At 45.9% G+C, this 26,201-nt stretch overlaps 2 pseudogenes; both read right to left on the reverse strand.

The window, feature by feature from the left end:
• Window positions 1-2,771: 2,771 nt before the first annotated feature.
• On the reverse strand, window positions 2,772-8,389 carry LOC128812152 (probable 2-ketogluconate reductase; annotated as a pseudogene).
• An 8,940-nt stretch (window positions 8,390-17,329) lies between these two features.
• LOC128815251 (glyoxylate/hydroxypyruvate reductase B-like) lies at window positions 17,330-26,163 on the reverse strand (annotated as a pseudogene).
• Between the last annotated feature and the right edge of the window lie 38 nt (window positions 26,164-26,201).

The raw sequence follows: 26,201 nt of genomic DNA on the forward strand, positions 1-26,201 counted from the left end.
CTGCCTCCCTGTGGGTGTGGGTGCCACCCCCTCGGGAGGTCAAGTTACTCCCTCACCCATTGTTCCCCTTCCAGTGGGCATTCCCTCGAGTCCTTTGCATGTCCTCCCTGCTGAGTCATTGACCCTGTCCTCCCCCACCAGGGAGAGCTCTGCCATCTTCGCCCCGCTGCCTGAGGGAAGCAGCCCCCATCCTGTTCCCCACACCCTGTCCCCATCTTCCCATGGGTCCCAGAGATCTGGGCGGGAGGGAAGAGGGGGACGGGAGGAGCGGGGACCCCTACCCCCATCTTCCCATGGACCCTGGAGAGCTGGGCCGGAGGGAAGGGGAGGGGGGACGGGGGACGGGAACTCCTACCTCCAGGTTCCCATGGGCCCCAGACGTCCGGGCGGGAGGGAAAAGGAAGGGGGGGGGGAAATCGGAGCCCCTGCCTCCACATTCCCATGGTTCCCGGAGACCCGTGAGGGAGGGAAGAAGAGGGAGGGGGGAGCAAGAGCCCCCGACTGCATTTCCATGGTTCCCGGAGACCTGGGAGGGAGGGAAGCAGGAGGCGGGGGAAGCCGAAGTGGGTCTCTGAGCATTTTCCAGATTCCATGGAACGGGTCGAGGTGGTAGCTGAGAGGCATGTGGAGGGATCGGAGGTTCAGGACAAGTCCATCCTGGAAGCGGCATCCATGAACACTGATACACAGCTTGAGATCCCTAAAAGGCCCAGAAGCCACGTGGTTGCCTTGGATGCTGTGCCTCCAAAGAACGCTGGTCCGAAGCAGCCTCCATCGAGACGCCAGTGCTTCCACTGTGATCGGAGGGGACATTTTGTGGTTCAATGTCCATTTTTGGGCAGGGCACCCCCAGGGACAGTGGGAGGGGTGAGAGGGGGGGAGGGAGACCCCATTCCCCCAAAAAACTGAAAAAACAACGCGCATCTGCCTCGCGTGAAGATAAAAATAAGGCAGGCCACAGCACTTTAAGGGGAGCTGTGATTTATCAAGTAATTGTGCAGGTGGTAGTTCAAAACATCAGGGTGCCTGTGAGTGCGGCAGATGACCCCACCAATCGGGGGGTTGCATCAAACCGCAGGCGATGCAAAAAGAAAAAGGACCCTACAATCTCCTTAAAAAATGCTTTTCCCCAAAGCCCTAGAAAAACTTTCCAGCCACCCCAGTCTGTGTGTGTCCCAAATCCCCATGTTTGTAATAAAGTTGTCCCAGTTCCCCTATTCCCAAGCACCCAGTGAAGAACCACTCCAGCATCATCACAGCAGGCCCTCTCCATCTGCAAAGGGCAGCCATTGCAGCAGCTGAATCACCAAGAGCAGAAGCTGAGCGAAGAAGCAGTCAGATGAGCAGCGAAGAAGATCAAGCAGCCGTTCTTTTTATATTTTGAAAAAGAGGGAATTGTTGCATCCTGGGATTGGGTTTTAGGGGTTCTTATTTGTGTTAGCTAGCCGAGTCCTGTGTACCCCCGCGCTTCCCCTGTGTCGCTCCCCCCCCCCGCGATGTCTGGCCCCATGCTGCCTGCCATTGGGCTGTCCCCTCTGTTGTTCCTGTAACCACTCCCCTGTCCGGCCCTGGGAAACCCCGTGCCTGCCACCCCATCCCCATGATCCCACTCAGCCCGAGGCTCGGTGTCCGCCCCTGCGGGGTTCTCTGGTTGGTTGCTGTCCTACGTCATCAATGGGGGGCGGCATCTGCCCTCCCTATCACATCCCCTATATCATCCCGCTTCCTCCTGGGTCCTGCCGCCATTTTCCCCACGTGGAGTGGGAAGCATGGGTTGCTACCCCCCCCACCACAGCTCTCAGTGACAATAAAGCCTTCCTGCTCTCCCCGTGGGTGATCTGGACATTCCTTCCCTCTTTACCTCGGATCCCGTAGCGCGGGCGACAGAACCTGGCAGACCCCGACCCACGTGCCAGTGCCAGCGGCACACGGCAGAGAAGCGGCGAACCCGGAAGTCCGGAGGGAGGCAGCGCCGGAGGGCATCGGAGCTGCCCCGGACTGGGGAGAAAGAGCGAACGCCGCAAAGCCTTAAAGCCTTTAAGGTGAAGGAAAGGAGTTGGTTCTGGTGAAGGGTTTTATCCAGAGCTTTTATTCTGGCCTGCAGGCCTCTGAATGTAGCACCGCCTCCAAGCAGACCTCCCCCACAGGCCTATGAATCCAGCCACAGCTCCACCAGGACCCCCGGACCATGTGGTTCCCCTCTCTTTTACCTGGGGGAGGGAAGGGGGGAAGGGATAGGGAGTCCATCAACCAGGTATGGGAGAGGAGGTCTCAGGGGACAAAGGACACCTGGATGGGCCAATGCCCCCCCAGAGATGGAGGGCATCTTTTGAATCTGCCCAATCACTCAACACCCTTTCTGGAATTCCAAGAGTGACAGACAGTGCTGGCAGGGGTCAGGGTGGGGAAAGGAGGAGTGATCGACACACCTGGGAGGACAACTTCAGGGGAGGAACCAGGTTTTGGGGGTAAACCATGAAGGCATGCCGCAACACCTGAAAAGGTGCAATGTCTTGTTTCCTGGAGCTGCAAGAGTTGGTAACATCATTGTACATTAAAGTGATGGGACTACGTGTATTTTGGCCAGCACCTGTGACAACCACCTGCAAGACAAAGGATCTGTAAAGATGCATAAGGCTCCAGGCAAAATCCTGGCTGCACTTAATGGCAACTTTGCTAGAAACTTTACAGATAAATAATCATACTATTCATAAAGTCATGCTACATAACAAAAGGCCACTGCCACTTTGGGTATTGGTTTATTTGCCTTTTGGACTTGTATTAGACAACAGAAACTATATAAACACAACTGACACGATGGCAAACTGTTTCCTTCCAAGCTTTAGTGAGGTGTATGGACATTCTTGTATTTAAAAAGATCCTTAGAGCTGATATGGAGGGGAAAGATAAGAATAAAAAGAGAAAGAGAAGAATAAAAAGATATGCAGTATCCTTTCACACATCAGCTAGGGAGCACTTCACTGGGTAGGGGGAGACCATTCAGGGCTGCTAGTACGTTTTCAACTGCTTCCTCTGTTATCATGTAGGTGGCCTTGTCTGTTTTAATGCGGAGGTGAGGTGCTATAATGACGTTAATTTTAACAATGCATGATCTCTGGAAGAAAAGAAAAAAGAGTTAACTATTGTTGTTCATCTAAATAAAGAGGAGTCTTACTTTAGCTTTTGCACTGTATTTTAAGTTAATTTGATACAACTTTACAAGTCCCACTTAGACACGGAGAACCTGAGCACCTATATTGAAGTAATTTTGGACTGTAATAGGATATGAAAAGACTTCATAGTAGCTCTTCTCTCCAGAAACACACTTCTGCCATGAGGCAGCAATTTGCACTATATCAGAAGAGAGGATTAAGCCCTCCTGACACATTCACCTTACACAATAGTCTGAGCTGTAGTTATTTGCACACAGGCACAACAAGACCAAACTTCCCACAACCCAAAATGCAGCCAGCACAGTTAACTCCAAAAGGCACCATCCTGCTAGAGTGGTCTTTTTAGAGAAGCTAAGCAGTCTCTGGGCCCAAGAGGTTTGCAGTACTTCAGCCCTGTATTGTGGAAAAAGCCTGTGAAGAAGGACACCTCCTGGCTATGCAGCAGGTCTTCCAAGCATTCCACCTATTAAAACTGGCAAGCTGCACTTTCTAATAAAGCAATTTACAAGTGAAGCACTCCTGCAGCTTCACGGGGTGATTCTAAGGACTGGGTTTATATGCTTTCCCTCCCTCCTGCTGTTTCCTGGCTCCCACGCTTCCCTTTGGTTTTATCAGCCCCTACATCTGGGCTGCATCCCACTCACATTCATGGCATTTTTATCCAAATTCAGGCCAGGGGCGGGGGGGCAGCTTCCTGCCTGCTGCAGGGATGCCTCTGGCCTCAGCAGGGCTCCCCCATCCTTCCCGAGAAATAAGCAGAGATGGCAACCTGGGCAGTGGTTCTGGGGAGGTGACATCCAAAGCCACGGCCCTGATAACACCGGTCTGCAGAGCTGCCACCAGGGCCTCTTGGTTTACTGCACCTGGTGTGGAATGAGAGTGTCTCTGAGTGCACCTGGCAGGTAAAGAGCAGAGAGCAAAGAGAGAAGGGAAGGGGAGAGGGAGGAATTTCTGCCATGCCTGATCATCCTCGCCATGTGCTCCAGCTGTGCTGGATGCAGCATGGTGCTGTGGAACGCAGCAAGACCAGGCTGTGAGGCCAGCCAAGGGATCTGGACAGTACCTTGACTGATGTTTATGAGGGTAGCTGTGGGTTTCATCAGCTCCAGCTCTCTTTTCCCAATCAGCTTGTGTGTCTGAGGTGTCAGGCTCACCGCCAGCATCACAAAATCTGCCTGCTGGAGCAAGCTGTCTATCTTTTTGCAGTAAGTGGCACTGACAGCTTGCTCCTCTTGCACTTTCCTAGTGGGGAAAAAAGCATTTCAGTTATGGAAACATTTTCTTCAATGATATCACCAGTATACAAACAAACTAAAGGATCTGATTTTCACATCCATATAGCAAACAGGTGGCAAACAAAAGTGAATTTACCCTCAGCTCAGTGTTTAGATCCTTCTGGAGAGCTTCAAGCCCTACAGCACAGGATAGAATGCACTCCTGCCTCTCAGCCACTCCAGTGCAGGATTCCAAGGGCTTCTACAAATGAACTAAGGCTGAGTACTGAAGCAGACAGCAGCACACAGTCCATTCTCCAGAATTCTCTGTGCACCTCAAAGGATGCAGCCACTGCTCAAACCAGAGGAGTGGTATCCACCAGAACTCACCCATGCATGCTCTGCAGTGGTCCTCATCCTGTTGGCACTTCCAGTAAGCCTGTCATTTTTTTTTTGAGTGAAGTCAGCAAGGCAGCTCTTTGCCAGGCTCCTGGCTCTGCCCCAGGACCTTCATAAAGTAAAGTGTTCAGCAGAAAAAGTTACCAGAGTAGAGAGATTATTAGTTTTAACTTTTCACAGTGCAAAAGAATACTTGCCATTTCTCACGTTCTTTGTAAATTTAGCTGTCTGAACTTTGGGGAATAAAGAAGCAATGATAGGAGATCATGTGTACAATTATCTGCTTCTGGTTTCAAGAGAAGGGCTTTAAGTTATCTCCTCCCTAATCTAGAAATAAAGAAGTCACACTAAGAAAATAACTTCAATTTAACTTTGACCCATGTCTCTCCTAACAAATCCACTTCACTGTTTTTTATCAGGCCAACGACCAGAGAGTAAGTGGGAAAAGAACAGAGTAGAACTGCAGCCAGTTTTGCAGCATGCAGAGTGCATCGTGATTCAGCACACAAGCTGGAAGTGTAAATGTACTTTAAATATACATTAGGCTTTAGATTTCTCTTGCACTGTGCATTAATAATTCATCACAGCACTCTTACATAAATATTAAAGACTGAAAAATATTAAACAGAGGGAGTTGAGGATGATACACATTAAAAAAAAGAATAAAGGGATTTGTGCCTTTTAAATGTATTTTTTGTGGTTTGTGAAGAAATTCTGAAATATCTTAAGGAGTACTTTCTTTTAAATGTAAGTTTGCTCAGCTGTTTTTCTGAAGAAACAGGAATGCCAAGTATAGCTAAAAATTCCTGGCCTCATTCACCCTTGTGATTTGTCTACACCTAACTAAACCAGTGACCCTCCTCCTGCAGTCTGCTCATGGGGAAATTCCCTGAAAGCCACATCCTAGCACTGCAGCTTCTCCCTCCAGTCACAGAGAAGTAAAGTTCTCTCAGGGTAAGTCATAGTTTATAGCAGAAAATATTTGTTCTGCTCATTATCTGCACCTTGCCTGATTGCAAAGGCCTCAAGTTGTTCATGGGGGTCTTGCTCACTTTAAATTGAAGAGCCCCTGAAGTGCTTAATGTCTAACAGGGTTCAGATTCCCAGCTACACAGCCTGGGAGGGACTAGAAATAAAGGGTGAAATCCAGTTAAATACTTGCTAAAATTCCTACTGGCTTGAGAAGAAATGAGGTTTTCTTAAGAACAGCTCTCAGTCATATTTTGCCAAGTATATGCTTCCTAGTTTCCATCCATTGTTTCCAAAATATCCCTCCTGAACTTCAAAATATGGCGGGAAAAATGAACAAATAGAGTTATGTTGTCACTATAGTACAATGTGATAAGAATAAAAAAGCATAAGCTTGATTTCCATTTTTCCACAGCAAATGTTGAAATTTCTAATACAAAACCTAAATTAAGTTTCCAAGTGTTTAATCACTGACTAACTCTTTACAGGACTGATTTCAGGCAACCATTCTTTTTTTTTTTTTTTTTTTCCTTTTGTTTTAATCTTGGCCCTATTCCCTCATTTCTCGCTGTATTTCTGACATAATTCCTTGAAAAGAAAATACTGGCTATCTGGAAGAGTTTCTGCTGCAATTAAGGTCAAGACATATCATTACCTCCGTGTCCTGTTGTGGAACAAAATGTTCATTTCAAATGCTTTGGCTCTCACAGCAATCTTAAACCCAGTGTTACCCATGCCAATGATCCCCAGAGTAGCTCCAGCAACTTCAACTCCCAGAATATCAGCTTCACAGTAGTCCATACTTGGAGAAATTGAAATGTTAAGGACTGCAAGAAAAATACATAAATAAGAGAAATGAATGGAGTCAAACACAGAGGAATAAGGCAAAAGAGTCTGGACTTGTTGTGCTACTATAGCACACTTCTAATGATTACAAACACATGATTTTTAATGTAATGTCCTAGGTAATGCCCTAACGTATCATTACTCCTGTTACATATATATATGATATTCCAATTTATTCTCACCATTCTACAAAAAGCCATTTGATATAATCCCTCCAAAAATTTATTACTGCTTTAGACTCATGAAAATATTGCCCTGTTCCTCATCAACAATCAAAATAATTATTGCCAATAACAATGCAGAGTTTGAAGATGTCATGTGGAGAACAACACCAGATATTGGGTTTCCTCTTGACATCGGTCACCCTCCTTGGAAAGAAAAGTGTGACTTGTTTAAAAATCACAATTTGGTAATTTCTGTAATTACCGGTTAAACCTGCACAATTCTGGATAACACATAAAATACAGTTATATACACAGTGTCAGCACTTCTAGCAAGGTGACAGCCTTTTGATATTTCAATCTTCTAAAACACAAGCAAAATATTGTGAAAAGATACTAAAAATGACTCAGGAAAAAACTCAGTTTATCAGAAGACTCAGAGCTATCAGAAATGCCACCAGGGATGGTTTAAGTAGATAGGAACATGAAATTAATCTTCCTTTAAAACTGTCTCCCTTTTGTGAGGTAGAAGCAGACTTAGAGGGATGCAAATCCCCTTTGAGTTTCTATGAATCCTGTGGTACAGATGGCAAGTCAAAGTCAGGTAAATATAAAAGGATAAATCTGAAGGATTTTTTCCTGAAGAAGGAGGCTTTCTAACCAAGCCAAGGGTAGGTCTATTTGGCAAAATAGCAAGAAAAAATTGTTGATGAAACTAGAAAGGATACTACTAACAAAAACTGCAGTAGGCTGCCTCTATTATTAGTCTTTAATGCCCCTTAAATGCCCCAATTCTGCACCAATACATTTCAGTCTCCAAGAATATGCCCATGCCTCTATCAGCCTTGTGGATCCCTTCCAACTCAGGATCTTCTATGATTCTATATAATCTTGTTATGCTCCATTGTTGCCTCCCACTAAGTTCTTCTGCCAGCCTGTGATTCAGTGATCATCTGATTTTTGGCATCCCCCACTTTTGGTCATAGCACTCTAATACCATCACATTTTATTTATACCTCTTTGTAATACATGCTATGTATGTCTAATGTAATGATTTAAGTATACCTATTATACATAAAATATATTAAAATACCTATTATTCTGTTTGCCAAGCCAACATACTTACATTTTCACATTTTATGTAAAACCATGTGCACTACAGGTAGCCCTAAGAAAAATCAAATTAATGGCAGGTAAATCTTGTATGATTTTTACAAGCCACAAAAGAATTGAGATGTTAACCTTCCACGAGTCTTCTAGCAGATGCTAGCAGCAAAGCCATCCCAGTGTCTGCTGTGGTACTGGAAACAGCATGTGGAGCATTAGCCATCTTCACACCAAAGCTAGCTACAGGCTTTAAATCCAGGTGATCCATCCCCACTCCTGAATTCGCAATCACTTTCAAGTTTGGCAGGCTCTGGAGGAGCTCTTTCTTGATGACTGGTTTGTGCCACCACAAATAGATTACTTGGACCTTTTTCCCTACATCCTTTCGGTTATCAAGGAATTCCTTGATGGTGATTAGGTGGAAATGTTTCTACAGTAATGGCACATGGCTATGCAGTATCCCATGTATGCCACCAATTTCATCTACCAAAAGCCAAGGCAGTTCTTCTCTTTCCATGATCTGCACAAAGAAGAAAGACACTAAGTGTCAGAAGAAACACACATTATTATTTCCAGACATTTTAAAGAATAATCATTGCCATGCCCTCTTTCATGATGTTTATTTATGTTAAGATATTCTATAAACCACAAAGGAAGATAAGAAAACCAAGACAAGCAAGCAGCTCTTTTAAATATCCTACCAATTATATTCATAAACACAGGTGCCCACACATACACACACACACACACACACAGATATTCACATACTCAGTCTGAACAAGTTCTGTCCTCGTGAACTAAGATTTCCTATTACTACTACCATGCTCAAAACACAACACTTCACATTAATTACTTAGTTTCAGATCATCAGTAGTCTGCAGAAAATAGTGCAATAAATCTCCTTTGCTACCCTGAAATCACAAAGTACCCTAAGTAGTTTAGAAACACGTCAGACCAAATCTACATCATAAAAATAAACTGCACATCATGAACTTTGAATTATCAGGTTAATTTTTAAATGCTTCGTTGCAGATTTTTGCTGCCACGTGTCCTGAAGAGACCCCAGTGACTGCATAGCCTTTTCCTGAGCCTACTGTAAATTACCAAAATAACAAAATAATATATGCTTAGGCAAGTGTTTTCCAAGAAGGACATATGTACTCTAAATTGTTTGGTTTGTTTTTTTTTTTTCCAGAATCCCTGACCATCTGGTTTTGGCCCCAAGAGGGTCTGTGAATTGAGTTACTTTGGTTTTTTTTGACAGACTATTTATAGCTAGCTTTGATTTTCTATAGCAATATTGGGAAGAAGCGTGGGGAGTGCTCAAGGGCTGAAGATCTTGGAATAGCAATCCAGTAGCAATTCTGTTGCCTTGCTAGTATTAGTTCACTATTTCCAACAGAACGTCTAACTCTTGGCTTGTCTACACATCCTATGCTAGAACTTCATTTTACCATCCCTTCAGGGAGCCTGACCATGTTACAAAATAATGGAAAGTCTTCCTGACTTTATGAAGGTGACAACTATTTTATTGAATTTTCTGAATTTGTTGATTACTAATAGGAAAGAGAATGTAAGAAAACGCCTGGCCCTGGGCTGCAAGTCAGGACCGATCACTAATTTTGCTTTAGGTTATACCCTCATCCATGTGATTTCGATGGCAATTCTACCTTTCTTTCATGGCCAGTCAAGATAAAAGCATCATTTTTGTCTGTATGGAGGAACTAAATCTCTTGGAATTCACTTTGGTTTTCAAGGATCCTCTCATGAAAAATACAGACAATAAAGAAAATAAAGACACTTTTTCAACAATTGGCTTTAACATGTAAATGAAGCAGGGTTCTTATTAAATTAGAAAACTGTAGGCCTGGGATCACTTTAAAGAAAATTTCTTCAGTGTCTTCATAGAAAAATAGAATATTGGCTGAAAAGTGTTTCAGGATACAGTCAAATTTCTGCGGGGAATCAATGCTCAATCATCTTCAACAGATTGGAGAGTGTTACAGATTGTCAGGTGCACTTGCTTATCATTATGTAGCAGCAAGAACTGGGAACAGAACATTGCTATTCACTGAAATAGACTGAATATACCAAAATGCGTAACTGCTCAGTTAAAATTGCCAAAGCCCACCACAACCCGGGCTAGCTCTATATACTCTGGTAGCCATGACAAGAATGGGGAACAGCTGGGGACTGGGGTTTGCCCACAGCTGAACCTAAAAAGCTACAAGTTCTACAGTACATGCTGTTACAGCCACGGCAGGGACCAGGCAAAGGAGGAAGGAGGAGGCTCTTTGACTTTGAGGCTCCACAGGGAAAATCTATCCCAGGTGGAAAGAACAGGACAAAAAGGCCCCTCAGTCTGGTATGCCAGGGGTTTTGTTCAGATATGAGTCAGGGGGTGGATACAAACAGCTAACCAATAGGGAATCCTCTGAGGAGGAGTGAGGGGATTACATCATCACTGTCAGACCAATCAGGATAGGGGGAGGAGAGGGGAAAGGTCACATGGGTCAATGGGGGCATGGTAGATTAGGAGATTTCCAAGTGGGTGTTTCAGTCAGGGATTGGCCCAGAGGGTGAGTGGCAGGGAACATTCAGGAAAAAGGGGCAGGGTTGCCTTGACAGGCAGGGAAGGGACTAGACAAAGGGAGGGGAATAGCTTGAGGGACAGCTTTAAGGGAAGGCACAACATAGGGAAAAACCAACTTGGGGAAAACATGTGGGGATAACAGAATGAACGATTTAACAATAACTCAATAAAATAAACATGAACCGCAACATCTCCCCCTTTCTTTTTCAAAAAGAGGGATCTGGGCAGTATTCAGAACTGGGGTACAAATCAAGAAACCATTGGTGGAGGTAGAGGTCAATTGTTCAACAGAAGACAATATATTTTAAAATAGAAAACATAACTAAGACAATGGTACTGAAAAAAACCTAATAAATTGTCTTTATAACAGAAGAGAGCCTTCCTGTGAGTACCCATCCTTGAAGGATGTTATTCAGCCAGCCCTTGGATTCTTCTTTCTTTAAGAAGGCATGGATGTCCGTGGTTTTGGATGTTCTTTCTAGATGGTAGCACAATCCATGTGTCCAAGGCTGGCACCAGGAGGATGGTGACAAGGAGGACCTATAAAAAGGATGACATCTCTAGGAAATAACAAAGATTAATAAGGACTATGTAAATTTTCGAAATTGTCAATAAGCATATTTAACAAAAGAAAATTGGGGTAGAAAAGGGAGTTAGGGTCTCCTTCTCCACCAAGCTGTTTTTGTCCTCTTTTCTTCATACTCACTGCTGACACTTCATTGTTTCTGTCTGGTGGCCTGCTGGGATGCTTGGGGACATACAGTTTCACCCATTTCTGCGGAATCCACCACAGTCTCAGGGGCGTGGATATGCAGGCATACCCACATCCCCATGTCACCAATTTGTACGGTCCCTCAATCTTGCCACTTTCAGGGTCCCAAACCTGTGGGTGGGAAGAACACAGGTGGGTGTTCTTGGAGCCTGTGATTGCTGTGAGGGGAGAAATGTCTGACCACTGGGGGGTTCATGTTCTCAAATGAGCAGTTTAAAAAGTTGATGGTGAAGAGGGCTTTACACAATCTCCCCTGCGGTGTTAGCCCTCTGCTGCTCTCCCATTCATTCATCAGGACCCTTTTGAGCATCTGGTGGGCTTGCTCAACCACAGCTTGACCAGTGGATAGAGTGGGGAATGCCACAGTTGTGTTCCACTCCAGCACCCAGCGATGGCATGGCTGTGCTTTTGCAATGGGGACATGTGGCCACAATGGCTCTAGCCTGGTCGCACTTGCGTTTGAACTGCTTGACCAGGCCAGTCACATTCTGGTGGAATATCTGATGACTCGGCTTGTTGGAAGATGTCAGGAAGCCTTGATAACTCAACAGAGGCAGCTGCAAGAGAATCGGCTCACCAATTCCCCTCAGCAATCAGGCCAGGCAGATCGGTTTATGACCTCACACGCGTCACATAAAATGGGTGCCTTGGTTGGAGACAGCATGGATCAGCTTTCAGAGCAACTCAAAAAGTACTTTGTTTGAGATTTCTTTGAGAACTGCATTCTTAGCTCTGGATACCACCCCTGCTACACAGGCTGAATCTGTAACCAAACTGAATGGCTCTGAAAACCTCTCAAAAGCCCTAACTGCTGCGGCCAACTCAGCAATTTGAGGGGAACCCTCGATATACTCTACATCTGTCTCCCACTGCTGAGTTTGGGGAGTCCTTCCAGGTCATCACTGATCTGTGAGAAGCCCCGGAGGCATCAGTAAAGACCGTTAGAGCCTTGAGTGGTGGTCAACTCCTTTTGTTTTTCAGAACCAATTGGAATTTTGATGCAAATAATTTGTGGGCAGGGGCGTGGACAGAGATCTGTCCACTGTAACCCTCTAGAGTGATTTGCAGTGTTCCGTTTTCTCTCAGGAGATGCTCAAACATTTTGTCAACCTCTCTGGGGATGTCTCATCCCCTGAGAGGTCAACAGGCAAGTGTATGCATGCAAAGTCACAACTGGCTAGTTCCTGAAGCCTTGTCCTGGCTTTCCTGACCAGCTGTGCCATCAGCTCCTGTGGCCTCGTGATGTTTTTGAATTGATGATGACTGAGGAAAACCCACTCCAGAGAGGGTCCTTCTGGTCCTTCTGGTCCTGGTGCCATTGAAAGAACAGTCCATGACAGTGTGGCTGTTTCCCCAACACAACAAATTTGAAAGTTAATTCAAGTTTGCACCAGTGTCATTCTCTTTTCTCCAGTGCTCTACCTTTTGCAGTGCGACCTTTGCCGCTAGGGTCAGGGATCTCGGAGAATTGAGCTCCTCTCCCCACTTCAATAAATTGAAGAGGGGGGCTAGGTCATTGGTGGTGATGCCTAGCCAAGGCCTGACCCAGCTCTAAGTCCCACACAGGGAGTGCAGGTCCACCAGAGTTTTGGGATTGCTGTTAAATGCCAATTTCTGAGGAACAATGGTCCTCGTTGTGACCTCCATGCCTACATATTTCCAAGGATGCATCCGTTGAACCATCTCCTCCTGCAAAGAGAATCCTGCTGATGTTAGAACCTCAACCACTTGCTCAAGTGTATTCTGTAGTAGCATGTCACTGGGGGCGCCCACATAGTGGAGAATGATGGCCTTCCCCACTCTGGCACACATAAGGAACAGAAGTGAGACAACGTACCACTGGCAAATGCTCAGTGAGTTCTTCATGCTTGAGAAAGCACACACCAGTGGAATCTCCTCATTGGGGCTTTTCAACTGGTAGTGGGAACCGAGAAGGCAAACCGTAGGGCGTTGACAGGGTCAAGGGGAATTTTGAAGAAGCAATCTTTGATGTCAATAACAGCCAAATTTCAATTTTGGGGGAGCATTGCTGGGGAAGGCATCCCTGGTTGAAGGGGCCTCATGTCAACAATGACTTTGTTAATTTCACGAAGGTTGTGGAGGAGCTGCCATTTGTCCTTCCCCAGCTTTTTGATGACAAACACCGGAGAATTCCATGAGCTGAAGGCGGACTCGATGCTATCCTGAGCCAATTGCTCCTCCACAAGCTTGTTGAGTGCCTTCAGTTTTTCTTTATTCAGGGGCCACTGGTCTACCCACACTGGTAAGTCATTGGTCCTTTCCAGCTTCTGGGTAGGGCACTCCACAGTGGCCGCAGTCAAAAATCCTGGGGGGTTTTTGGGATTTCAATGTGAACTCCCCACTGCGACATGACATCCCTTCCCCACAGGAGAACCTTGTAATCTGCAACAAACGGGCATATATATTAGCCAATTGCCTGTCTGGCCTCTCAATTTGCACTACATTCTTGGATATTTTAGCCAATTGGGCATCCCCTATGCCCTGTATCTTGCCAGCCATGTGTTGCAATTCCCAGTGACAGCCATCTCCTTTCAGGGATAACAGTCACATCTGCCCCTGTGTCAAGCAAGCCCCTCATTCCTAGGGTGTCACCACCCTGATGGATATTGCAAGAGATAATGGACTTGTCTTCACCTACCACTTCTGCCCAATATACTTCTGGTGCAAAATCATCTACTGGAACTCCCGACGCAATGGGAATGGCTTGGGTGACGACTTGGCCTTTGCCCAGGTGGAAGGGTAGGTGAATGCAGCATGCTAGAAGAGTAAGTCCCTCCAGATCAGATGGTAAAATGATAGGAGAGATCTCAATCTCCGGGGATGCATACTTTGGGTCCCCGATGACAAAGTAATTACAGTCAGATCTCTGTAGCATCAATCTTTCACTCAGTAGGTCCATGGCAATCACTGTCCAACGTCAGGTCCTGAAAAGGACATCTTTCAAGGTGATTAGCAAAAACAGTGATTGAGGAGACCGTATCGTATTTTCCTTTTCATCAGAAGAAGTGTCAGTCCCGTAGCATGAGTCACGTCCAGTGGAAAGGTCAGATCTGGTTTCCCTCCTCCTCCCCTCAAAACCTGCTCCAATTTTTCCATTACGTGGAGGAGGTCTGTGCTGCCTCCTTAGTTTTTTTTTTTAATTAGGTGTTCCCCCCCTTCCAAGGTCCCACTGTTCCGGCCTGCAACGGTTGGGTGCAGGGCAAACCCTCGCTACATGTCTCTTTTGTCCACAACAGTAGCACATAAATGGCTCTCAATGTGCCAGTGGTGGTGAAAGAGTCGAGGTGTCAGGCTATGGCCTCCTGGTACAGAAGCCTTCCTGGTACAGGCCTCAACAACTGTTGTAAGGGATGGTGGAGGATCCAGAGGCATTCCTAGTATGATTTTCTGGCACACCTCATTAGTGTTCACTTTTGCCATCTCTAGCAGGATTGTAGGCTGCAGTGTCGGATCCTTGATCTGTCGCTCAATTTGCGCCCAAAGTGTGTCAACAAAGTCTATGGAAAGTTCATTGGGGAGTTGCTTGATAAACATATAGCTGGCCTGGGGTTTACGCATAGGAAGTCGATTAAAAGCCTTTTCAGCAGCTCTAGTTATCAGTCTTATGGTTTTTTCATTCAATGCCCTCGCTTGATCTCTTGCTTGGGTTCCTTGCCACAAAAATGGTCCATAGAAATTACATTGTTGAGGGTGTCAAGTGTGGTATCATTCCCCTGAACGCATGGCCCGTAATGCCCTTTTCCATGCACCCTCCCATAGCATATATTCAGCCAAGGACAAGAGGCAAGTAAACACCTCTTTCACAGCAAGAGAGACAAGGAGATTGGAGTAGAAAGTGCTTTTAATAAGCCCTTAAAAGATTCACTTCTCCTATCAAATTCCTTTTGAGCTTTGCAGAGCTCCTTCTTGTTTTGGTAGGAGAAGGACTCCCATTCAGGGAGGACACTTCCCCTATCCTGGAATGCGACTGGGGCGATGATGGGAAGCGCTTCTGATTCCGGATTCCAGTTTCCAGCCTCCTCCCCCCCAGCCCTGACACTGTGGGAACCGGAAGGAGGGGCATGGGAACTACTGGGGAAGGGATTAGAGGTGGGACAGCAACATGAAAGGGCGGGAGCTTTCACTGGGGTTTCCGGAGGTGGAGTCAGGGTGGGAAAGGAGGAGTCCAAGGGGAAAGGAAAGGGAGGATATGAGGGGAGGAGGGGATTGGAAAAAGTGGAAAGAAAGGGATTCTGGGGAGAAGAAGCACAAGTAGGGTGTCTTGCCATGTGGCCCCCGCCATCTTGTGCCCTTTAGGGGCCATTTTGAGGAGCACTGGGTGGGATAGAGGGGCAAGGCATAGAGAGAATATCTGGGTACACCTTTGGGGCAGAGGAGCGAGGTAGGAAAGGGGAATAGGGAGAAACCACAAATCAAACAACTTTTGGAGTAGAAACTGGGGTAGGGGTTTTAGGGAAAGGTCCCTGACAGCATGGCCAGTGCTGCCAGGGCTAGGGGGCCAAGAGAGTTGTGGAGAGCCAGGAAGACTGAGGCATGCCTGGCTACCTTGCACAGAGTGGACTGCTCTGCACAACCCCCCCAGTGTAGGGGAAGAAATTCGGGGAGACAGGGAAGGGGTAACTGGGGCTGAACTTTGGGGTCATTTCTCCACTCCCCCCCCCTTTCAATTAAAGTGGTCTGAATCATGACAAAGGAAGCAAATTGGATGCTGTGGTGTCCCCCTGATTAGTCAAATCAGTTAATTTCATTCCAACTCTGTCCCAGAAGGGGATGGAGACCACATCGTGGGGGAACACCTGGGGGAAGTGAAGAAACAACCAAGGCACTAATTTTTTCACCAACCCTCTCAAAAAATGCTTTCTCCCACCCTCTAGAACATAAGACACCCACAATTTGGACATAAATCCCCCTTCGTTCAGCAGACATGCAAGCACCCATTCTGTCTACTGAAGCACTCCACCTGCACTCGAACCAAAAGGAAATTCAGACAAATCAAAAAAAGGGCACAGGAGCAGCCTGGGGAAGGACACCACACACACATACGCAGGGTCCCCCCAACAACACACACTTCTCCCCATCCAGGAGATACTCACCTGCTCCCCGGACGTTGGTGGTGTGAACACAGTCCCAGTCCCCGAGACAATCCCTGGTGCCGCAAGGGTTCTCATCTCCCTCCCCAGGAGCGCTGCTGAATAAAACTAGACCTACTGCAACTGAGGTAGCAGAAGCCCAAAGATCTTTGTCGACTTCCTGAGGGAAGCCGACTGACCCTTCGAGGGTGCCTCAGGGAGGCCCCACATTGGAGCGCCAGCTGCCAAAACCCACCACAACCCGGGCTAGCTCTATATACTCTGGTAGCCACAGCAAGAATGGGGAACAGCTGGGGACTGGGGTTTACCCACAGCTAAACATAAAGTGCAAGCTCTACAGTACATGCTGTTACAGCCATGGCAGGGACCAGTCGAAGGAGGAAGGAGGCGGCTCTTTGACTTCAGGCTCCACAGGGAAAATCTATCCCAGGTGAAAGGAACAGGACAAAAAGGCCCCTCAGTCTGGTATGCCAGGGGTTTTGTTCAGATATGAGTCAGGGGGTGGATACAAACAGCTAACCAATAGGGAATCCTCTGAGGAGGAGTGAGGGGATTACATCATCACTGTCAGACCAATCAGGATAGGGGGAGGAGAGGAAAAGGTCACATGGGTCAATGGGGGTATGGTAGATTAGGGGATTTCCAAGTGGGTGTTTCAGTCAGGGATTGGCCCAGAGGGTGAGTGGCAGGGAACATTCAGGAAAAAGGGGCAGGGTTGCCTTGAAAGGCAGGGAAGGGACTAGACAAAGGGAGGGGAATAGCTTGAGGGACAGCTTTAAGGGAAGGTACAACATAGGGAAAAACCAACTTGGGGAAAATGTGGGGGGATAACAGAATGAACCATTTAACAATAACTTAATGAAATAAACACGAACCGCAACAAAAATCTTCAAACAAATATCTTTTGTTAGTTTCCCTTTATTTTTTTTGAATTGTAAGTAACAGAACAGATCAAGTCTGAGAGTTTTGCAGCATCATGATGAGCAGTTTAAAAGTGGTAAGAAATAGTGCCTTCCCGTATACAGGAGATTTAATAGCATCATCTGGCACTCATCATTTGGGAAACACTTCACTTGGAAAAGGTTGGTCATTAAGAACAGCCAGCGTGTTTGCTATTGCTTCTTCTGCCATCATACGGATGGCTTGGACTGTTGCAGTTCCAATGTGCGGGGTTATGATGACGTTATTCAGGTTTAATAAAGGATGATCTCTGGAAGAAACAGAAAGAATAGAATGTGTTACACATGGAACTTATTTTGCTGCTATCCCATGCTAGTTGTGAAGAACCGAACCTCAGCAACGGCATGGTTCAGACCAAAGAAGAGAATGAGCACAAAGCTGTGGGATGCTTGCTTACACATTTCTTCTTCTCCATCCATCTTGCTCATTGCCTCGCCCATGAGTCAGGCTGGCAAAGACCCAACAGAGGTGGGAAAGAGGAATAACTTGTTGTTTATTTATGATTGTGCAAGACCGTCTGAAGTTTTGCCCTTACACAATGAGTCTCCCCGTGGAGAGCAAAATTATGAGCACACTTTGAACACAGTTTAAAACATTTCAGATTAACAGACTGGGAAGGAAGTTTCTTTACCTTGGCAGAGGCTCAGGATGTGTCACATCCAGAGCTGCTGCTCTAATAACTTTATTCTGGAGAGCTTCTACCAATGCATCTTGATCAATAACTACACCTGCATTGAAATTAAATCTTGATATCCTGATGACTTAATAAACACATTTTTACCTATAACAGGGGGGAAGGTCTCCAGGGTCAAGTGAGAAAAACTAGAGGATCTTTATCTTGTTAGAAACTAGAATGCCTTTTTAATAATTATTAACCAAACCAAAGATTTTATTTATTAACCTTTAATTATAGGATGATTATGGTCCACTGCATAAGATTTTTCCTGGGATGAGACCAGTTCCAGTCCTTTCCTCATTTTGACACTTCCTGTATTATTACAGACAAATCATTTAATCTCTGCAGACTTTCCACTATTTTATCTCTGCTTTGTTTACTGATAATCTCTCTCATATGCTCGTTCAGCGCCAACAGATCTGTCATCCCTTGTGAGGCTTTCTTTCTACACTGCTGTTCCAAATGTTACTTAATGTTTTATTTCGTACCCTGTTCTCCCTCGCTGATGATAAACCTTTCAGTTATTTCCACTAAAACCTGCTGTCTCTAGAATAAGGCTAAAGAGAACCAACCATCTGCTGAGCATCCCTAATTTCCATAGGACCTTTGAAGACATAGCATATGATCCATATAAGTCACACATTTGTAGACTGCCAGCTACTTCATGACTCAAACAACAGAGGGATATCACAGACTGAGGTTGGAGAGGGGAATGTCAACACAATCAGACAAAACATGACCTTAAGTGTGGAGCCACAAACAGTGATTTCAGATCCTCTTACCTCGGCTGATGTTTATAAGAGTAGCTGTGGGTTTCATCAGCCCTAGCTCCTTTTTCCCAATCAGTTTGTGAGTCTCAGGAGTCAGGTTCACAACCAACATAACAAAGTCAGATTGCTATAGCAAGTCTTCCATCTTTGCACAGTAATGGGCATCAACAGCCTCTTCCTCCTCCTTTCTTCTGAAGGAAAAATGCACACGTCCCCAAATTGACACAACTATTTCTAACTGAATTTAACAATCAATCAGCCCTAGGAGAGTTCCAGAAAGCACAGAAACTGAGAGACTTGAGACCAACGTAAAGGATAAGACATTGACAGGCACAGTTGGTAGAATGGATGCAGAAAGGATGTGGGCTAGAGGGAGCAAGAGGCTACAGGTGGAGTGATGTATGTGTGAAAGCACAGCAAGCACACAGGCAATATGAGGTTAGGAGGCTGACCCTGCTCTTCTCTCCTGTGTCTATGCTAATTCCTGTGGAGCCTTTCCTTGTCTGACATGCCAGTTAGGACTTGTGGTTGAAAAAATATGAAGTATGAGAGAAAGGGAACTACAGATCCATGAGCAATTAAGGCCTTTGTCATTGATGAGTGATGAGTGATCTGGCTAGGCTGAAGAGACTAGCTGGGAGGAACAGGGATGCTGCCAGAAGCCTGAAGAAGAGTCTGACAGGACAGGGGACACCACGAGGGCACCAGGCCTGGTTTGCTTGCATAACATCTCCCAAATGCTTACACAGTCCTTGTTTCAAACTGGTAGTGGCTAACCAGGACAGGGCAAGTGCAGGGGGAACTGCTTCCTGAGGGGAGCAAGAGGGAGCCAAGTGAGGAAGTGGTGGCACAGTGGTGCTTGTCACACTGCTTACAACTGCCACAAGTGCATAGGAAGAATGGGGACAGAGCCATGGCTTCTGTCACTGCCCCCTGGACAATTAAATGCAGAAACCAGGTGCCTTTAGCTCCGGTTTCTGTTATGGTACAGGATCCTCATGTTGAAGGCTCTGGCTCTCTGAGCCACTTTGTATCTATCCAATGCTGCCCATCCCAATGATCCCAAGGGTCGCTCTGGTTACTTCCACTCCCAGCCAGTCAACAGCGAAATATTTTGTGTCTGGAGACATAGCAATGTGGCAGCCTGTGTGTAAATACATGTTGAATGGGTAGAAATCAGCCATAAATGTAGGCCTGGGGGAAAGAAAAGGTTTATCACCATCACAGCAGTGGGGCTCTGGAACACTCCTTACAAAACACCTTTGTTGATTTGATATAAGGGCCTGGATGGTGCCAATTCCTGCACCCAGGCCTGAAGCCAGTAACACAGTGGGATCCTGACTGGGTACTGTGCTGGAAGGAATGACTCCTTGGGGAATTAATTCTTCCACAACTGGTGTGTTTTCTTGGAAGTTCAAAAACAGCTTCTTTGAAACCACCCTGCATGCATTGATTTCACTTTTCAGCTGGGGTAAATCTCACCGTTTCTCTCCTGGATCACAACCCAAAGCAGTCTCACTAATTGAGTAGGGGTGAAGGTTTCAAATTCCAGCTCAGCCAGGGATCTCTGTGAGCTTTTATACAAAGAACTTGAGGCTCAGAAAGATGCAATAGTGAGAAAACATCACTGGGAAAGAGATGTTATTTCATGCTCAGGGATGTGAGCAGCAGTGACAAGAACACCATGAGTCTCTGAAGAGAGAGGCGGCTTCTTGTTAAAGTCTCTACTGACACCTTCCTTCCCTAGAAAGGCATTGAATAGCAAGGAAGAGGGGAAAGAACCTGCTTTTAGGACACAAGCTAATGCTGGTGGTACAACTTATAACAGCTTTGTCAAAATGATTATAATTTATTTCAAAAACAATGCTGACACTCTTCAGGAAATACAACCCACTGGTTTAGACAAACTCATCACAGAAGCAGGAAAAATAATTTATACTAATTACTGCTCTGGAGTTGGAGATGTGACCACTAATGCTGTGTATCTTCCTGTAGCTCCTAATGCTTCTTTCGAAGGGAAATGGAAAGTGGTGACATTCAGTTTGGATGCACTCTGTACTCAGTTTTCACAGCTATAAACAACCCACCCAGTGAACGGCCAGAGAAGAATTAAGCCCCAGACATTATTCCAAACAGGACATCACAAGACTTTCAAGTGCATAATTTAGACAAAAACCTTACTCTTGTCACCCTAAAAAGAAGTGAGACATAGGAGAAGTAGATTCCTCTAAAATTTAAGGCCTCTGAAAATTGTTTTTGGATGCTTTTTTTTTGGATGTAAAAGCATCCCAAATATTGTTTCAGAAAGATTATTACAGCAAAAGTGAGTTATGCCAAAGAAGTAGCTAGGACCAAGAAAATTTAAAACATTACCTTCCACTAGTCTTCTGGCAGAGGCCAGCATCAAGGCCATTCCTGTATCTGCTGTTGGGTCCACCACAACGTGCGGGTTGTTGGTCACTTTTACACCAAAGCTCAAGATCATTTTCAAGTCTAAGTGATCCACTCCAACCCCAGAGTTTGCAATTACTTCTAAATTAGGCAGGCTTTCTAGAAGCTCACAGTCAATAGTTAGCCTGCACTCAAACACAAAAACAGATTTGATTTTTTTTCTCATTTCTTCTTTGTTTCCGAGAAATTCCTTCATGGTGATAAGGTGAAAGTGTTTCTTCAAAAGTGCTGCAAGGTCTTCTAGCACACCATGAGTTCCTCCTATATCCAGGATCAAAACAGCTGGCAACTCTCCTTCTGCCATGACCTGCAACAGTGGAATTGAAGAAATACTCCTTTGTTTAGGAGAACACCCTGAAAGGAGCAATGATGTTTCTTTAAAAGTTATCATTTAAATTCACATGAATAGATCAGGAAACAGATGGAACTCAATAGTGCTTTTAATCCACAGTCACTTGGTACTAGTGTGGTATGTCAGACAGCTTCCAAGTACTTCTACCAAGCGCTGATTTAGACTGTAACACCAAGGAATATCCACACTCTTACATCCAAATCCAGTCCTACAAACTGTTCTTCTCAGAGTTTCATTTTACTCCTGAATCAATACTGATTTAATACAAAACTAGTAGCTTTTCTGGTAGCTTACTCACCAATGCCTTTCTATAAGCAGTGCTATGAAATAGAGGCTGCTAGAAATTTACTCAAAGTTTCTTGCCTGTTGGTTGTGGTTGGTGAAGCCACAGGCAATGAAGGGTGGCACTGAGGCCCAGATAGGTCTGACAAACATCTGTCAAAGATGGTTTACGTCTAACAAATTTGCATGATGAAGGGCCACTCTTGGACAACTGTTAGACTGCTTGCCTTCAGTGCTTCAAACATTCAGATCTCTACCTGAACTTACATAATGCAAAATTTAGCACACCTTTGTGCTGAACCAGTGAGGAAGAGCACTAGAGCAGATACCACTGATAACACAGTCCTTCATGCTAGAACTTGTGGGAGGGGTCCCCGCTCTCCCTTGGGAGGCAGCACCAGCATAGAAAAGATTGTCAATCACCTCTTGCTCCCCGCCCCAGTTGAACTGCCCATCAATGGTTAACACACTCCCCGGTTCTGGAAAGTTCCCTTGTTCTGTTATCCCCATTGGACCCTGTTGGAATGCCACTCCTCCCCTGTACCTTAATTGGTTTATTGTATGTCACCCCATCCTATCTCCTCCCCTTTGCCCGTTACCCATTGGTTGTTCTGTACCCCAACCACTCCTACTCCTCCTCCCTTATATACCCAACCCCGCCTCCTTTCGGGGCTCTTGGAGTCAGCTCCCTCCGAGAGTGCTTGTGTCCCCTGCCTTTTCCTCCCGTTCCTGTTCTCACCCTGCAATAAAGCCTCTTGGATTTTACTGCTCCGGAGACATCTTGTCTATTGCTGGTGGAGTTATCTGGGTTCCATCTACCCCTCCCTGCAGACCAGTCAGCCGAGGATTGCTCCCCAGACTGACTGGGAACCCAGGGGGCCCCCGGGACGTATATTTTAATACAAGAACTTCATGCTAGAACCTGAGAGTTTTGAGCCCAGTCCTCTCTGCAACACTCCTGCAAATGCACTTTGCAATAAGATAGGGGCTCCACACACAACCAAACATCTAGAGTTCCTAATGGCAAAAGTGGTAGTTGAAGATTTCCTGCATATCTTAACAATAGCTGTGCCTAATTTCTTACAATTCTTTTTGCTGTGCTCCACTGACTTTTGATCTCCATCCCATTCTATCTCCTAGACTTGTGTCCAGGAAACCTGATGTTTTGCTACTTGAATCAGAACAATTTTCCACAGCAGTATGCTAATTTACTCTGGGCACACAGTGCTGGCCAGCTGTGTCCTGCTGCTTCACTCCTCTCACAGAAGCCGCCTGTGAGTAATCAGAACTCAAACCTGTGACAAAAAGGTGTCAATGTAGGTTGGAAGTTTTTGTCAACCATATTTACCCTTGTCCTGAGCAAACTCATACTTATCCCAACCACATCTATTAAATGGTTACAATCTTGGCACCAGTACTGCTGTTTTATCCTGGCCTTGATGTACATTTCTGCTTCAGTTTCTAGTCTGCTGCCGCACATGGGCTTGAAGGAGCCTCCATGCTAGGACCGGTCTGCAGTTCACCACAATGTCTCTGATAATACTATCTGGTTTTCAACCACAGCAAACAAAGCAAGGGGGTGAACAGTACAACCAAATTGCAAAGGAAGATCATGTTTTTATATTCATCTCATCTTTTTTTTAACCAGCTGAAGTTGTCAGCCACATGTAGTTGTCAGAACTGCAAATTTCCCCAGGTGTAGTCTGCATTTCTTAAGAGTATCACACATTACTAGGATAAACTAGATTTGTGTTGCAGAATGAATGATGCATAGAATAAAAGAGGAGTTGATATCATATTGTGATGACATTGTCCAGCTTCAAAAATGATTAGAATCTGGCAATCCTGGAGGGCAGCTAAACCTTCTGCTGTTAAGCAGGGAAAACTGGGAACCAGACAGGACCAAGTGACTGGCAGATGCCAGTGAGACAGCACTGTATTACTCCATTTGCTTTCATCACTACCTCCTACCCCATTACAATACACCATACATGATGGGCAGAGCCAGACTTGCTTTCACTTTGGAAGCCTTTCCTACACTTCAGAAGCAGAAAGGTGACCCATGAAGAAGCCTCTAGCTATAAACAAACCAGCTGGTGTACTAGAAGCAGGCTGGTGGCATGTTGATGGATCTTTTAGTGTGTGTAGGCATGCTGAGCCTGCCACCATTCCAGCTGTGTTTGATGCACGTGTGACCCATTCACTGCCTGCAGCACTGGTCCAACAACTGGTCTTCTGCTCGCCCCAGATACAATCTTAAAAAATCACACTGATAGCAGGAAACTAAAAACACTTAAAGGAACCTCACAGAAGGAAGGGGGCTCTCCAGATACCAACCTTGGTCTCAGTACTTATTGTTTGTCTTCCAGCACTACATGGACACGTCATTTAGCTCTGTTTGTAAATTATACTTCTGTGACAGCAATGTCCACAAGAAGCAATAACTGGATGAATAAATTTGTAAGCCAAATTTGACTGACCAAACATCAAGGGAATCAGTTTTGACAGACTTGATGCTTTGCTCCTGAACATAATTATTCAGTTATCAGATGTCTTGTCCAGTGTGCTAAATGTAACACCTGTCAAGGATATGACAATTTTGGTTTTGGACTAGTACCATCTGCAGTATCACTAAGTTCCTTTTTTTTCTTTTTTTTAAAGTTGTCTCTTCTCCTTTTGTATTTACATAAGACTATATGTTTCCATGTAGGTAAACAGTCATAATCAACGCCAGGACCAGAACTTACTACACTTACCTTATATCAAATAATTAATATAAGGTAAGTGTAGTAAATTCTGGTCCTGGCATTGCAGAGAAAACTTTGAAAATATGATTTAGATTGAGACAATGGGGCAAATACGTTTAAGTATTAACTTCAGCACTAATTGAAGTTGCCTTATTTCATCTGTGGAGCTTGACTCGCTCCTTATTCGCAGCTTTGTTGGCTGGCACTGCTGTATCACCTTGGACTTAAACAAATCATAACAAAATAAACCTACGTAATTTTTCCTAACTCAGTTTTCAATTAAAGTTAGCAGCCTACGTTATCCAGGATCAATTTCTCCCACTAACTTCTCTAAAGAAGAAGACTTATTATATCTGAGCGACAGCCAAAGCACTCACCAGGGCTGGTTTCTTTCTGACGACGTGCCTTTCACAGCCCGATCCCGCGGCAGCGGGAAGAGTCAGGAGCTCACGGCTCCTGCTCGGGGCCGGGCACATCCGCTCCTGCCCAGCCCCGCTCTCTTAACCCTGCCCTGCCCAGGCACCGCCCGCTCCGGGACTGGAGACTTCCAGGGAAACTCTGGCACGGGGATCACCGCCGCTGCTGCCTCTGCCCTTGTCTACAGCCACACCGGACTGTCTCTCCTTTCCCTCTCCCTCTTCTTCTCCTTCTCCCGTCCCCGGACGTCCTAAAAAGGCGATAAAGCAAGACGAGGACTCGGATAGTTTTTGTGAGCTCAGCAATTGTGGGGCCAAGCTATTTGCCACCAAATCACATTGCTCCCCACAGCCCAAGCTGCACCTTGAGGGGAATTTTTATAGTGGAAACTATACTTTTGTCCCTGCCTGCTGCAAGCTAACCTTTCAAATGAGTTGTCTGTTGTGGAGTTAAGGAAACAGATTGGTCTGGGATGGTCTATGCCAATGGTCAGCTCGATCGTAGAACCCAGTGCTGGAATGTGCTGGTTTTGCTGTTGACCACTTCCACTGGAACGTTTGCCCAGAGTGCTCCCGTAGTGGTATTTTGATTGCTGGAGCGATGGGAGAGCTCATGGAACCCCACCGCGAGTCTGGGAGTGGCTGGCAGTGCAGCAGCCACGGCAGGGCCGGGGCTGGGACCATGAAAATTGTCACTGCTGTGGGTGAATACACTGAGAAAAGCTTCCACAGCCAGGAGATGCAATAGCACAGAATCACAGAATGGTTGGGCTGGAAGGGACCTTAAAGAGTATCTGGACCCAGCTCCTCTGCCATGGGCAGGGACGCCTTTCGCTACACCAGGTTGCTCAGAGGCCAGTCCAACCTGGCCTTGAACTCTACCAGGAATAGGGCATCCACAGCTTCTCTGAGCATATCTTCTTGATCAAATCCCACGGAGGCACAGGAGAATGTACTAACAATCAGAGTGATCAGCAGCACAGAGTAGGAGATCTGGGCTCTGATCTCCTCTGTTTCATCCTCCCCGTGCTAGCCGGCATCACCAATCCCCACGGCACGGCTCCACCTCCCACCTGCAACGGGGGACACGGGTGTCCCTGGCCAGCCCGTGCTCGCCCGTTCGGCGGCGGGGTCTCCTCCCGTCGGCAACGCGGCTGTTCCGCCCCGCCCGGGCCCCCGCCATGCCGGAAGAGCGCGTGTCT

Source organism: Vidua macroura, chromosome 1 (genome assembly GCF_024509145.1).
Source record: "Vidua macroura isolate BioBank_ID:100142 chromosome 1, ASM2450914v1, whole genome shotgun sequence".
NCBI lineage: Eukaryota > Metazoa > Chordata > Aves > Passeriformes > Viduidae > Vidua > Vidua macroura.